General features: G+C 33.8%; 1 protein-coding gene across 5 annotated transcripts in view; it reads right to left on the reverse strand.

Moving 5' to 3' along the window:
- The window catches only part of LOC141460024 (atrial natriuretic peptide receptor 1), a 716,933-nt gene that overhangs the window by 20,797 nt on the left and 682,139 nt on the right, over nt 1-13,997 (reverse strand). The window lies entirely within an intron of this gene.

A 13,997-nucleotide genomic window follows, 5' to 3' on the forward strand; every position in this document is an offset into this window, starting at 1 on the left:
CCCAGAATAATAAATTTCTTTTCTATTTCTATTTCTACTTCCGATGACGCGGGACGGACGCGTCACGGCTCCGAAAACAGTGTAAAATAACAGCCAGAAGTAGGAAGAAAGGCAAAGCACTATAACTAAACCGGACATTGACCATCTCATTAGCCAAAAGCAGGCCCATAATTCCCACAGAAATACTGGGCAGTTATTGGCAGTTTGTTGATTTAAATTTACTTAGTTCTTTATTTGAAATATTTTATTTGTTCCCGTTTTTTTTTTTTATTTATATATTGAAATATAGATCAGGGATGTCCTATACTTTAAGTCTTAGAACTTAGAAGAATCACACTGTTCTTCCCTACTTTCCAAATTGTTTTTTCTTGATGTAAAGAAGATGCTGCAATTTTTCTACTTAAAATCTTCAATAACATGGTCCGACTGTCTCAATCGTCTTTCTCTTTTCAAATTCCATGTTCCTACTCATTTCACCTGACATTCTCTTTCAGTCCTCTACTTCAAAGATACAATAAAGTACTCTAAATACCCAGGCCTATCCTATAACAATGTGTGTAGCAAACTCTCTTACTGAAATATCTCAAAAAAAAAAAAAAAATGAATTAAATTTTCGGTTTTGTTATTAACAATAATTTGTTTATATTACTTTTAACTTGAATCGACTTTAGTTCAAATCCACTTTGTAAATGATTTTTCCCACTTACTGTATGAAAATAAATAAAGTAGAGACCCTTCTGCAATATTTTATTTCATTCACACCAACACAGTGAGACTAAAGCCAAATAAAACATTTGCTTCGACTTATGGGGGAACTTCATTAAAATGTCTTCCAATAATTTCAATATATCTAGTTTGCACTCAATGATAATTCATTAACTAAAGTCTGATAAAGGTAAATACAACATTTGAGGAATCTAGCAGAAATTATAGAGTTAATCTTCAGATTTACTAAGACGTTATGCTAAGTTGTCATGGAAATTCAATTTTATAGATGTACGAGGGTCGTTTGAAAAGTCCGTGCAAAAATAAAAACTACTTAATTTTTGGGGGTAAACCTTTTTTATTTTTCAACATAGTCTCCTTTTAGGCTTATACACTTCGTCAAACGCTGCTCTAGTTTGTTGATCCCTTCCGAATAATAGGATTTGTCCAAGTCTGAAAAATAGCCATTTGTTTCTGCAATCACCTCCTCGTTTGAATAAAATCTTTTTCCCGCCAGCCATTTCTTCATATTGGGGAACAAATAGTAGTCCAAGGGAGCCAAGTCTGGAGAATAGGGGGGATGTGAAACGAGTTGGAACCCTATTTCCATTAATTTTGCGACCACAACTGCTGAGGTGTGAGCTGGTGCGTTGTCGTGATGGAAAAGGACTTTTTTGTGGGCCAATCGTGAGCGTTTTTCTTGCAGCTCGGTTTTCAAACGGTCCAATAACGATGAATAATATGCACCTGTAATAGTTTTACCCTATTCCAAAAAGGCGAATTTTGGCGCAGATTCCCCCTTGGTAACCCATTGTTTAGATTGTTCTTTGGTCTCAGGAGTGTAGTGATGTATCCATGTTTCATCCACAGTGACGAAACGACGCTTAAAGTCCTGCGGATTCTTCTGGAACAGCTGCAAACCGTCCTTGCAACACTTCATGCGATTTCGTTTTTGGTCAAGCGTGAGCAATCGCGGCACCCATCTTGCGGATAGCTTTGTCATGTCCAAATTTTGATGCAAAATATTATGTACCCGTTCATTCAAGATGCCCACAGCACTAGCAATCTCACGCACCTTCACTCTTCTGTCATCCATCACCATATCATGGATTTTATCAATGATTTCTGGAGTAGTAACCTCAAAAGGGCGTCCAGAACGTTCAGCGTCACTTGTGCCCATATGGCCACTCCGAAAATTTTGAAACCACTTATAAACTGTTCTAATCGAAGGTGCAGAGTCACCATAATGTTTATCAAGCTTCTCTTTAGTCTCCTCAGGCGTTTTGCCTTTCATAAAGTAGTGTTTAATCAACACACGAAATTCTTTTTCGTCCATTTTTTGAAAATCACTCGACTTTCTCGATTCAAACGAATGCCAAACACAAAGAACTAGACCGATCTGGCTGAAACTTGGTGTGTGTTCTTCCAAGAGATGCTACTAACTAAACATAACCTCGATACGCGCCAGTGGTGCTATCTCTCTGACTTTGCACGGACTTTTCAAACGACCCTCGTATAGTTAATCTCTACGTAGACTTTGAAAAACGATAAAAAAATTTTTTTTATCCATGCAATAACAAAAAATATCACCGAAAACCTATTTTTTTGTTTTTGTTTTGTTTCTTTGTTTTTAAAGAGAATCGAACATTGAAACAAACTGAAAACTTCTAGCAGCTATAGGTAAATGTAAAAATCTCTTTAGCTAAATTATTCAAAGCACAAACTTACCACTTTCTTAAGTTTCTACTGTCTACTTAATTCTAAAAGTCTGAGACTATCTAAAGTATTTCAAATTTATTCCTAATAAATGTTTAATTTCAACAAAGAACAAAACAAGTTTTGTTAACAAGATAAACAAATGAAAGTGCTGGTATAAGTAAAAACTTTTTCTGTGTTCAAAAGTATATAAATAAAAACAGAACTTTATGATATATATATCCATTTAATTATTGATTGATAGATAGATTGATAAATCAACTTAATTATTAGATGTGTACAATTTAATTACAAACATGAAGTACCAATGTACAATTTACATTACAACCTTCATTACATAATATACGGAACGCTTAGGATATAAAGGTTTAAAATATGCAAGAACGTCAAGATTTCTGAAGAATTAGTTCATTACTTAGCCCATTTTTGTTACTAGTCGTAGACTTATAATGAAAGGATTGCAATCCTCTGCTGCTGTTAAATTGGCGGAAAACATTAGAAAGAAGCTTTTAGCTTGGGATAACAATAGAGCTGCCCAGCTTAAAAAAGAAGCTGTGAAGAAACATATATTGGAAAAAACGCCACTACTTTGAAGCTGTTGCCCGGAAAGCTCTTAACTATAAGCTGAGCAATAACAATAACACAGTTATTGTTGTAACGGCTCCACTGCAGTTCGACATCAGCAAGAAGTGTGTATTGTTATTAAGAAGTAAGCTGTAGGTTGTCATGGTAACTGAGTAGTGGCAGTGCGCTCACCAAGAGTTCAACAAGAGAAGTGGAGACTTGAAGTTAGAGGGTTTACTAGACCATTTAGGAGGAGAGCAGTCCGCCAGTTGTCCGGAGAAGTGAACAAGACGTCTGGAGGATGCCGCCTCCAATGGGGAGCTAACAAGGAACCAGTGGGAAGAGTGTGACGCTACTTGGCTGTGTAAGATTGATCGCCTTGTTTAGATACCAACAGCACATACCAGTCAAACCTCTTCTTCTACTTTACCCCCGAGTACCTCCTTCCAATCTCCTAGCACTCACACTCTCTTACAAAGATATGCAGCATCTCCTCCAGGAACACTAACGCGTTCCATCCACTTCATGAAACTTCTCCTCGTCCGACCACAAGTGACTACTAAAATTTAATATTCTAAAGCTTCAATATCCACCGTTTTATTAAAATTATTAATTATTCAAATTTTAATTTTCTTTATGGCTCTCTCAATCATTTAATTACATGTATGTAAATTTATTTGCGTTTAAATGATTAAGTAAAAAATCTAGTTTAATGAAAAGATAAAAAATAACAATTGTGAAAAACATAATCCCTTAATCTCCTTAACAAAAACTTACAGTTTTAAAAGTTAAGTATAAGGGTTGATTAAACGCCAAAAGGTACACAAATCAGCAGTTCCCAACATTTCATTAATACTTCATTGATATAATTTAAGTAATTTTACTGCATTAACTTTTCCTTCACATTTTTTAGAATTTATTAGATGTCACAGACCCTTATGCTGGCCATTTTCGTCTACAAAATATTTACTCAAGTAGCACACCATTTAACTTAGATTGACTGTAATATCTATTTATCTATAATAATCAAACTATTAATCACAGGTGAAAAAGAAAACGTTATAAAAAATATAAAAAAAAATAAGAGGCTAAAAAATTCATAAACTTTTTTTACATCAATAATTTTATGCATTTATTTTTATTTTTAAATAAAAATCATTGGTTTAAGTTCATTCTTCGATTAAAGTAATTGTTATTTTATGTTGTAGTCAAACGTTTGTAATAATAAGTAATAAATAATCTGGCTTTATCGCAAATAATATAGTTTTCTTCAATTACATTCTCAATCTAGGTGTTCTTCCCACAATGTTATATATATGTAATATAAAATAAAGAAAATAAAGATATGCATATTTTTAGGACAGCTAATTATTCCAGTATTTTACCATAAGTAAAATTAGGGGGACTAAATTAAATTACAATTGAGAAATGAGTAAATATTGTTGAATAATCTACTTGTTATTAAATGTATGTTATTTGTGCTCACGAATATTTCGGTAAGACGAATTTAAGACTGAAATATTGTTTTGAATCCTCCGTGATTGAAATTTAAAAAGTGGCCGACTCTAACTTTGTTTTTTTCTACTTTAACATGCATGTATATGTGACTACTCAGAATAATTCATCACTCATTTTATCATAATTATAATAAAAAAATATTATGAATGAACTGGCCAGCATAAGGGTCTGTGACATTAATAAATTCTAAAAAATGTGAAGGAAAAGTTAATGCAGTAAAATTACTTAAATTATATCAATGAAGTATTAATGAAATGTTGGGAACTGCTGATTTGTGTACCTTTTGGCGTTTAATCAACCCTTATACTTAACTTTTAAAACTGTAAGTTTTTGTTAAGGAGATTTTTGTACCTTTTGGATAGATTTTCCTTTTTGTCTATTTGCAAAGTTACGTCTGCTTTACAGATTTTTTAAAATTTGGAATAAGCTATTCTATCATTATAACCTGATAAGGTGTTAAATCGGAACCGTAACTACCACTGGAGAGATCTTTTTAAAGAATGATTATAGTTGCGGTCCCCAAACCATCCTCAATAACCATTTTTTTGAGAAAGTGTTTTGAATAAAATAGGAAGGTATTTGTACGTAAATAGCGAAATTAAACTGCGATTTCAGTACTTCCTTTTAAGAGGAGCAAGAAAAATAAACTGCGATTACAGTACTTCTCCCTAAAAGGCAAAGATTTTGAATCGAACGACAATTCATTGATGTAAATCGGTTCACTCATTGATAATTTTAACGATTGCAGTACTTCCTCTTAGTAGGTGTAAGAGCATGATGGCACTTCACAGCCACGTAGAGGAGCTTTAACCACTTATTTGAGCTAAATTTTATCAAAATCGGACTAAGCTTTGTAGAAATATTGGTAATAATAGTTTTAGAAAGGGCCTTATTTGGGTGGGGCGAACTCCCCTCCTTATGAGGCATAGCGTCGAGACTTTTAAAGTACAAATCTGTACAAAATTTCGATTCGAATGACACTTCATTCATGAAAATCGGTTCACGTGTCGATAATTTGAAACGATTGCTATACTTCCCCTTAACAAGTGTAAGAGCAGATCGTCGCTTTATTGTTAGGTAGGGGAGCCCTAACCCTATCATCCTACCAAATTTTATCAAAATCGGGCCAAGATTTACAGAGTAATTAGTAATAATAATTTTGGAGGGGGCCTTACATAAAGGGGGCTAACTCCTCTCCCATTCGATGTACAGGGCCGAGACCCCCAAAAGGCACATCTACATAAAATTCCGAATCGAATGACACCTCATTCATGAAAATCGGTTCACGCGTTTAGGCGCTACGTTGTTTACAATAAAGGTAACAAGAACAACAACAAGAAGAAGAAGAAGAAGAACAAGAACAAGAACATTTTTTGAAAAAGCCGTTTTTGCTCATTTTCGGCAACTTTTTTCTCGAAACCTATTAGATCTGGGTTGTTGCAAAAAAATTACAGTTATAAAGGAGGATTTGCCATATATTATAAAGAAAATTTGGGAATTTTATCTTTTATAGAAAAATAGAAAAAAATTGTCAAAGTTGGGTGTTTTTCAACGTTACACTTTTTCGTGCAGTTTTTGATGGTCAACCCTTATACAACTGTCCTACCGGACAGTTTTAATAAAACTTTAAACATTCTGGAAAGCAGAACGTTTCCGCAATGAAGTAAATTGTTTAAATAGATCTTAAAATATAAAACTGCAACCCATTGTTATATTAGTAAGTTGCAATATTTATTTTTCATATTTTAAAACTGTATTTTTTTCTAATTACTCTATCTAATTCATTTTCTGGTCCCTTTCCATTTCTAATTTTACCCTCTCAATTAATTTACACATTTAACTGATTTAGAAATGTCTTACGAGGTGTAGCTGTTAAATAACGAGACTATTTTTGTAAAACATTCTATTTTAAATTTACCTATACATATTTGGTTTTTATCACCTTCAATATACACCCCTACAACGCTCCATGCGAATTTACGTACCATCGTTCGAAACCGTGCTGGAAGTCTTTTTCTGGGAGCTCCTGCATGACGCGTGCCGCTTTTTCTTTCACAGCTTCAACGGACTTGTATCGTGTTCCTTTTAATGCAGATTTGATTTTGGGGAACAGATAAAATTCACATGGGGCCAGGTCAGGCGAATAAGGCGGATAGCCTAAAAACTGGGATGTTGTAACTTACTTGACAGTAAATGCAGTGTGAGCTGGCGAAGAACCCCGTGACTTGTTCTTCCACAAATCGGGTCGTTTTTTTGCCTTACTCTTTCACGGAGTTGAGCAAGCACCTCACTGTAGTAATGTTGATCAATTATAATCGATATTTTCGACCCGTTTTGGACGTGGAAGGGCGTCCCGGGCGGTCATCATCTCCGACGTCTTCTCGGCCATCTTGGAAACGCTTGAACCACACAAAAACTCGCGCACGTGATTAACATTCATCGCCATAAACTTATTTTAATAAAAGATAAGTTTCAGCAGCGGTTTTATCAAGTTTTGATGTGAAATTTCACGACAATTCGTTGTTCTACTACATGTGTAGTATCATGTTTTCGGCAAAACGAAACTAACATCTCTAGCACACAAACGACGGTTCCGGTCAGACAGATTTCTCTAAAAACACTTGAGACACTGCAATCGAAAGAGAAGGCTTTACGCTGCACAGCTGTCGGTCGTTTAGGATTTGGCACATGCATAGTTCTTTTGTAGCAGCATCAGTCTCGTTATTTAATAGCCACACCTTGTACACTTAATTTAAAAATAATATTAATGATAATAATGTACAACTCCATTTATTGTTAATATTATTTTATTGTGTATTTCGTAAATATAGTTTCAAAACATTAATTGTATAACAACTTAAACACTTTATTAATTCAAAGGAAATAAGAATTAATTATTAATATAGAGAAAAGAAATAAACATGTTAAAAATATGTTTTTTTTTTTTTTTGTAATTAAATGGACAGAATTTTAAATCAATTAATTATTTTACTTGATGCAGTGGACAAAATGAGGTTTACGAAAGATAGTGGAATAGTGTAGTACAGAACAAATTCTGCTAAATTAAATGCACATCAAGTGCAGAGTTATATTTACAAAACTGATTAAATAAATAAAGGGATGTAGTAATTAATAGCATGCAGCAACTTGTATTGAAATCTACCTTAAGTCTCGTAACTTGAATAACCAAATTTGATCTATTACTCTCATTAATACCTTAAAGAGGTGTGGGTATCCAAGCAAAACAGCCCCCCATTCCTCACATAGACATCTTTTATTCTTAAACATTACTGTCTTTTATGAGGTCAAATCAAAAGTTTTTGGGCTATTCGTGTACGAAAATTGAGCCTCTAAGGAACTGGATGCCCACCAGGAGCAAGTAGTTCTTCTGTAACGTGCGGGATAAGATGGATAATCCTAGGATCTTAGAAAGAGAAGTTTAATCCAAATAGGAACTAAAAGGAGTATGCTTCCAATAAGTCTTTTTGTCTTTTGGCTGAAGTGAATGGGTAACAGGGCCATTAATCTGGAACTGCTTTTCTGTTTTAGGCTCCATAATTGTTTTATTTTATTAGTTTTTATGAAATGTTAGTTCCCACCAGGTTCTGCTCGGCCCCGACATTTTTTATACGTAATTTTTAAAAATGGCTGCCCCTCAAAATAACAAAAAACAAAACAAAAAATTTAATTTTTTATTTTCACTTTTGTAGAGAAAATAAGAAAATTTGTTTTGACAATATTTCTTTTAAGGAGAAAGTGAAAAAAAATAAACAATTTGGCAAGCAATAAATTAGAATGTAAGATAGGAAGTTAAGAAGTAATAGTAAATCATATTTCTGCAAGAAATGCGAAAAGATTTGTCCACCAGCCGCATCGAAATACCCCAACTTGACAACACCCAGTAGATTATATCAGAATAATTTAATCAATTCTGAAGGGTAAGTCTAGACTGTGCCATCGTTCACTCACCATTCTGGCGGATCATAAAACTTTCCCACTTATTATAACTTCTCCAAACACCAATGAGATTTTGAGACACTCTGCGCATGAAGACTACATTAAATAGGATGCTGAAATTATGCTAACCTGGCAAAGAAAAAAAAAAAAAAGCAAGGTAATATAAGGGTAACCTACTTTGATAATTTTACAGCATTTTCTGTTGGCAATTTGTTTTTTGTTAAATAAGTTCCATCTCATTGTTTATCCTTCACCAACACCTGGTTACTCTCTAGACAACCCAATCTTCCTTAAATGAGTTCGTTTAGAGGAGGAATACCGGGTCTCCTCCTATTATCCTTCTAAGCCCAGCTCTTTCACGTGACTCCATTAAGGAGATCCAAAAAAAGCACGCGATACTTTTCTTGCTCAAACCAAAGAAATTTACTGTTTCAGTAAATTTAAAACATTTGCACTCGAAAACAATTTACATTATTTAGTAAAAAGTTTAGAACTATTTTGTCTAACTGTGAGAATGATCCAATCTTCTATCTTTGTAAAGATGCAAATTGATGGTTAGTTATTGCCACATGAATAAACCAGGTAATGTTAGCAGTCGGGGCTGATTTATAGAATTGAAATATCTAAATCCAATAATCAAAGGCATTGGATAGGAAAACCATGGCGGATGTTTAGGTAAATTTTAGTAACAAATTAGTCGCTTCCTCTCTTGGCAGCAGCCATCTGTCTGTCTTTGGTTTATTTGTTCACCTAAAAAGGACTCTCACTGAAGCGAAATCCTTCTCATCCTTAACTAGAGATGTTGTCTCGCTCCATTAAACTACTACTTGTCTTCCTTCTGAATGATTTCCTTCGTTTTCCTTTTTATGAATAAATCCCTTAACATTTCAATTTAAGGAGAGATTTTGCGTTGTTAATAAAGTACTGCAGTTACACATTTAACCACATAAAATTCAATTAATTTTGCTTCGAAACATTTGATTACCAAGAGGCTAAAATTTGTTCTATGGTTGGTTAACTTTGCTTTGAGCAGTTGCATTGCAGGCGACAAAAGTGATCGTTTTGTTCATTTTCAAGAGGGTTTTTATTCAGAGTCACGGAGAGAACTTCTAGGATGTGATCAACGCTCAGATCCAGGCTAAAGCCCTAATCATTGGTAGCTCTCGCTTGACTCCGAAATACCGTTAGCGTAGATCCTTTTTCAGACAGAAGGGACATCTTCGCCATAGCTACAAATAAAAGAATAATGCGTCTGGAAATCTAATTATTAGAGAAATTATAACTTTCTCTTTAAACATTTTAAATCCAGGTGTTTTTTTCTTAATAAAGTTGGAGCCCGGATTGCGTTTTATGGGCTAGATCTGTGAGGAAGATAATGTTTCTCTAAAACCAAGGGTAGCATTCCAAATCTTGCTGCTGTTAAATTATTATAGCAATAATAGAAACCAGCAAAATGGCGAGCTAAAGGCTTCGCAGACAATCCACCAGTCCTTTTTCGAACAATTTATTTCTAGATTGAGCTTGAGAGACAATTAATCAAATCTATGTAATCAAGATGTAAAATATGCTTAACCAATAATACTCAGTATTTCGCTGAAGAATGAAAATAATATCGGTGCCTCTACTTTCTGGCAGACAATCGAATCCCATAGAAACTTCCTGCCCCCCCTTTTGATGGTATTTACTAATCGATTCCCTGAATTCGATTTAGATATATCATTTAATTTTCTAATTCAATGAGAAACATCATTAAATTTTAACAAAGTTTTCATTTTAGTTTTGTGTACAAAACAACAGTATTATGAATTTCAGATTTTATTATCACGTTTACAAAATGAGAAGCATGACTTAATAAACAGAACAAAGTGGATTAGTCACTTATTCATGGCTTTTGGCAACACTTTGGATAACCAAGCCTTAATAACAAACTTAATTTACACTCTCCTAAAGAAAATTCACAAAGTGCTTGCAGTGGGTGGTTACTGTTAGCCGTTAATGCTTTTTACCAAAACCACTTAAGCAAACTTAAGCTCATCATTTCACCTACACACATTCAATGCACCAAATACTTACAATTCAGGGAGCAACAATAATATTTCGAGACTACTACAATGGATTGGACTTGAATTAAATCTCTTACTTTTCAATCTATAATCTACAATGTAGCTCTACTTCGTGAATTCTTTAATATGAAGAAATACCATCTTTGCTATCAAAACCTTAACGTGAGTTCTCAATGCTTTACTTCATTAATTTGTTTTTTTGTAATTTTAGTATGACGAAGGAATTAAAAATAATCGTTTTGTTAATAAATCAGGAATAAAACCATTTGAACTCAAAGCGTTTTACTAACCTTACTAACATCTTTTAATAATATCTACGAATTAAATTTTTAATAAAATTAGTTGAATACCCTTTTAGAAGTACAAAATCGCCATCTATTTTCCCTTACAATTCTAATTTGCAGATTTTAATAAAATCTTGGATTCTTAGTAAAATTACACTGTAAGAAGACAAATTTCAATAGCATTTAACAATTTGAACAAGTCATTCTTACTGTTCTGCTTTAGTACAGGGTGGGGCAAAAGGTATGAACCGGTTTTAAAGGGATGTAAAACAAAAACAATTCAACTTACAGAAATTATGTTTATATTGTTTAATTCAGTACAGAATCTAGTTTTTTACATTAAGTTTGAAAGATGATATCATGTAGGTGGTGGCCGTCAGCCGCGGTGCACTCTTGAAGGCGAATTCTGAAGTTTTTAACCGCTCTTCTGCACATTTCGTTGGGTATTGCTGTAACTTCCTCTCTGATTCTGTCCTTATGTTCTTCCTGGGTATGTGGACGATGTTTAAAAACTTTTTCGTTTATGTACCCCCATAAAGGACAGAATCAGAGAGGAAGTTACGGCAATACCCATCGAAATGTGCAGAAGAGCGGTTAAAAACTTCAGAATTCGCCTTCAAGAGTGCATCGCGGCTGACGGCCGCCACCTACGTGTGATATCATCTTTCAAACTTAATGTAAAAAACTAGATTCTGTACTGAATTATACAATATAAACATAATTTCTGTAAGTTGAATTGTTTTTGTTTTACATCCCTTTAAAACCGGTTCATACCTTTTGCCCCACCCTGTACTAAGCAAAATGATTGAAGCCACATTCTTTAACTACAAATTCAGCAAAATCTCAACAAAATAGCTTTAAGCAGGGCGTATTATCCCTGAATTCTTTTTTTATATTATGTTTTGATTGGCACGAAACTTGGTGGTATTCATTTTACAGAATAATTGCCCCAACATTCAGGAAATATGGCTAGATCTATTGATAATAAAAAGGGTAGAAGTTCATAGCCACTGAACACTTGTATATTTTACACTCAGTAAAGAGAAAGATACTTTTTTTCTTTTTAAATTAGAATTTAAATTATTGAGGAGAAACTCAAAAGCAATAATGACATGCGCTAATGATATCCTACAAAACCCAAGATTTCTATTGTATAAAGCCAGACAGATATTATATTGAACTATGGCGTAGGTGATGAGCAAACGTCTACATAGGTGAGAGCAGACTGGAGAGAGTACTTCTCGATTGTTATGTAACGAGAAGAGGAATGTACTGGGGTGCTACTGATAACATGACCCAGTTTCTGAACGCCTTCTACCCTTCTGTTGGGCGTAGTAGTGGTTGTTATTAGTTAATGGATTTGTTAGTTTAAGGAAGGGGAAAAGTACAAAATACAATCCCGTGGAGATTGTATAAATATATAACTACACATTGCTTTAAAAGTTTATTGCATAACACCACAGTTACGCGGTTGGTTTTAACAAGGCCCTGAACTCTAGCTGTTGTCATGTTTACTATAGTAATGATCGCTTAGAGGTCAGGTGTACAAAGTTTTTAGCTGAGATGCTTTCTTCCCGTATAACCATAACTCTTTAATATAAACTTGATAAATGGAAGGGATTTGGCGATAACACTAAAATTAACACATTTCAAGCAATATTGTAAAATTTTATGTTAGTTCATTCAACAATAATTAATTGGCTTTAAACAAAAAAACTTGTTAGGAAATTTTTCTACAGTAAGGGAAATTAACCTGGCGTCAACAATCCTAGCTTTTTCAAAATTTAAAAGATTTTCAACATTGTTTCTCAAAAAGTTTCCTTTAACCTCTAACATAGTTTGATTTATTCACAAATATATCTAATTCTTACCAAAATTATGTAGTATGTAACCGTATATTCTACAGAAATTTAACTTTACAAAGACCACTACCTAACAACTGCCCTAAAACGAATTTTGAGAATGAAGAGATAATGACTTCACGATCTACTCTAATCAAGAGAGCACGTATACGTTTATGATGGAGGTGACACCACTCAAATAATTCTGACATTGTGTTAACAAGTATCAAATTACTTGTGGCGACAATTGTAGAAGTTGTAAATTTCAACAAAGATTCCAAAATAATAATAATAATTGATATTTATCTAATGTTAAGCTAGATAATTGTCTAGAAATATTGAAGAGATTAAATATCATATTTATGTTATAAATTAACCTTTTACATTTCATTGTTACATCATTGAAGTCCGATATGTACAGCAAATGGACAATTTTAGAAATAGGAATAGAAATAGAAAAGAAATTTATTATTCTGGGACAATTGTCCCCTAAGAATAAATACAGGAACAAATAGAGGCCTTAACAGTTTGGCCTGTGATTAAACAGAAATTAAATAAATAAATAAGTATTTACAAAAGTGAAAATATAATAAGTGAAAATGAAAGTAAAAATAAAATAATAAAACAGCAGAAATTAAGGAAATAAATTAAAACAATTAGAATTTCGGAGGAAGCTGAATAGAAAGTAGTTAACTGAATAGACGGGATTTAAAGATGGATAGGGTAGGAGCATGGCGGACAGATGAAGGCAAGGAGTTCCAGAGAGAGGTAGCACGTATTAGGAAGGACTTGTCAAAGGATGAGGTACGGTGAGAGGGAATATAGAGATCAGATGAGCGAGATCCAGTGTTACGGGAATGGATGGAGGATTTAAACTTAAGGAGTTGAAAAATATAGGAAGGCCTTTGAGACTGGATGACTTTACGTTCCAAAGCACCATCAAGCGCTACTGAGGTATATTATGTTTACCAATCGGCATTCCTTCAGTTTTATTTTCAGATAACAGGTACGATGAAGGGTGAGTTGCAGATATCAAACTTCACAGATTCCCAGTGCAACTTAGAAAAGTTCCAAATTCAACAGAAGACTGTGCGAACTACTTAAAGTTTTCTAGGAACATTATAATTTGGCCGAAATTCAGGAATGAACGAAACTAATAGTAGATTGGCAACCAATATTACACCTAACCTAACGAGAACGTATCAAATGGAGGACAGGATTCAAGCCAGGGGGGTCATCAAGATCCAAGAACAAAGTGGAGAATGATCTCTAAAGAAGGAACTGTAATTTACAGGATACTGATACCAAATCTTTATATGCAATAAACATAATCCAGAAAAGATATTACA

The sequence above is a fragment of the Rhodnius prolixus genome, unplaced genomic scaffold, assembly GCF_049639745.1.
Source record: "Rhodnius prolixus isolate KJV_2025 unplaced genomic scaffold, Rpr scaffold_6, whole genome shotgun sequence".
Lineage (NCBI taxonomy): Eukaryota > Metazoa > Arthropoda > Insecta > Hemiptera > Reduviidae > Rhodnius > Rhodnius prolixus.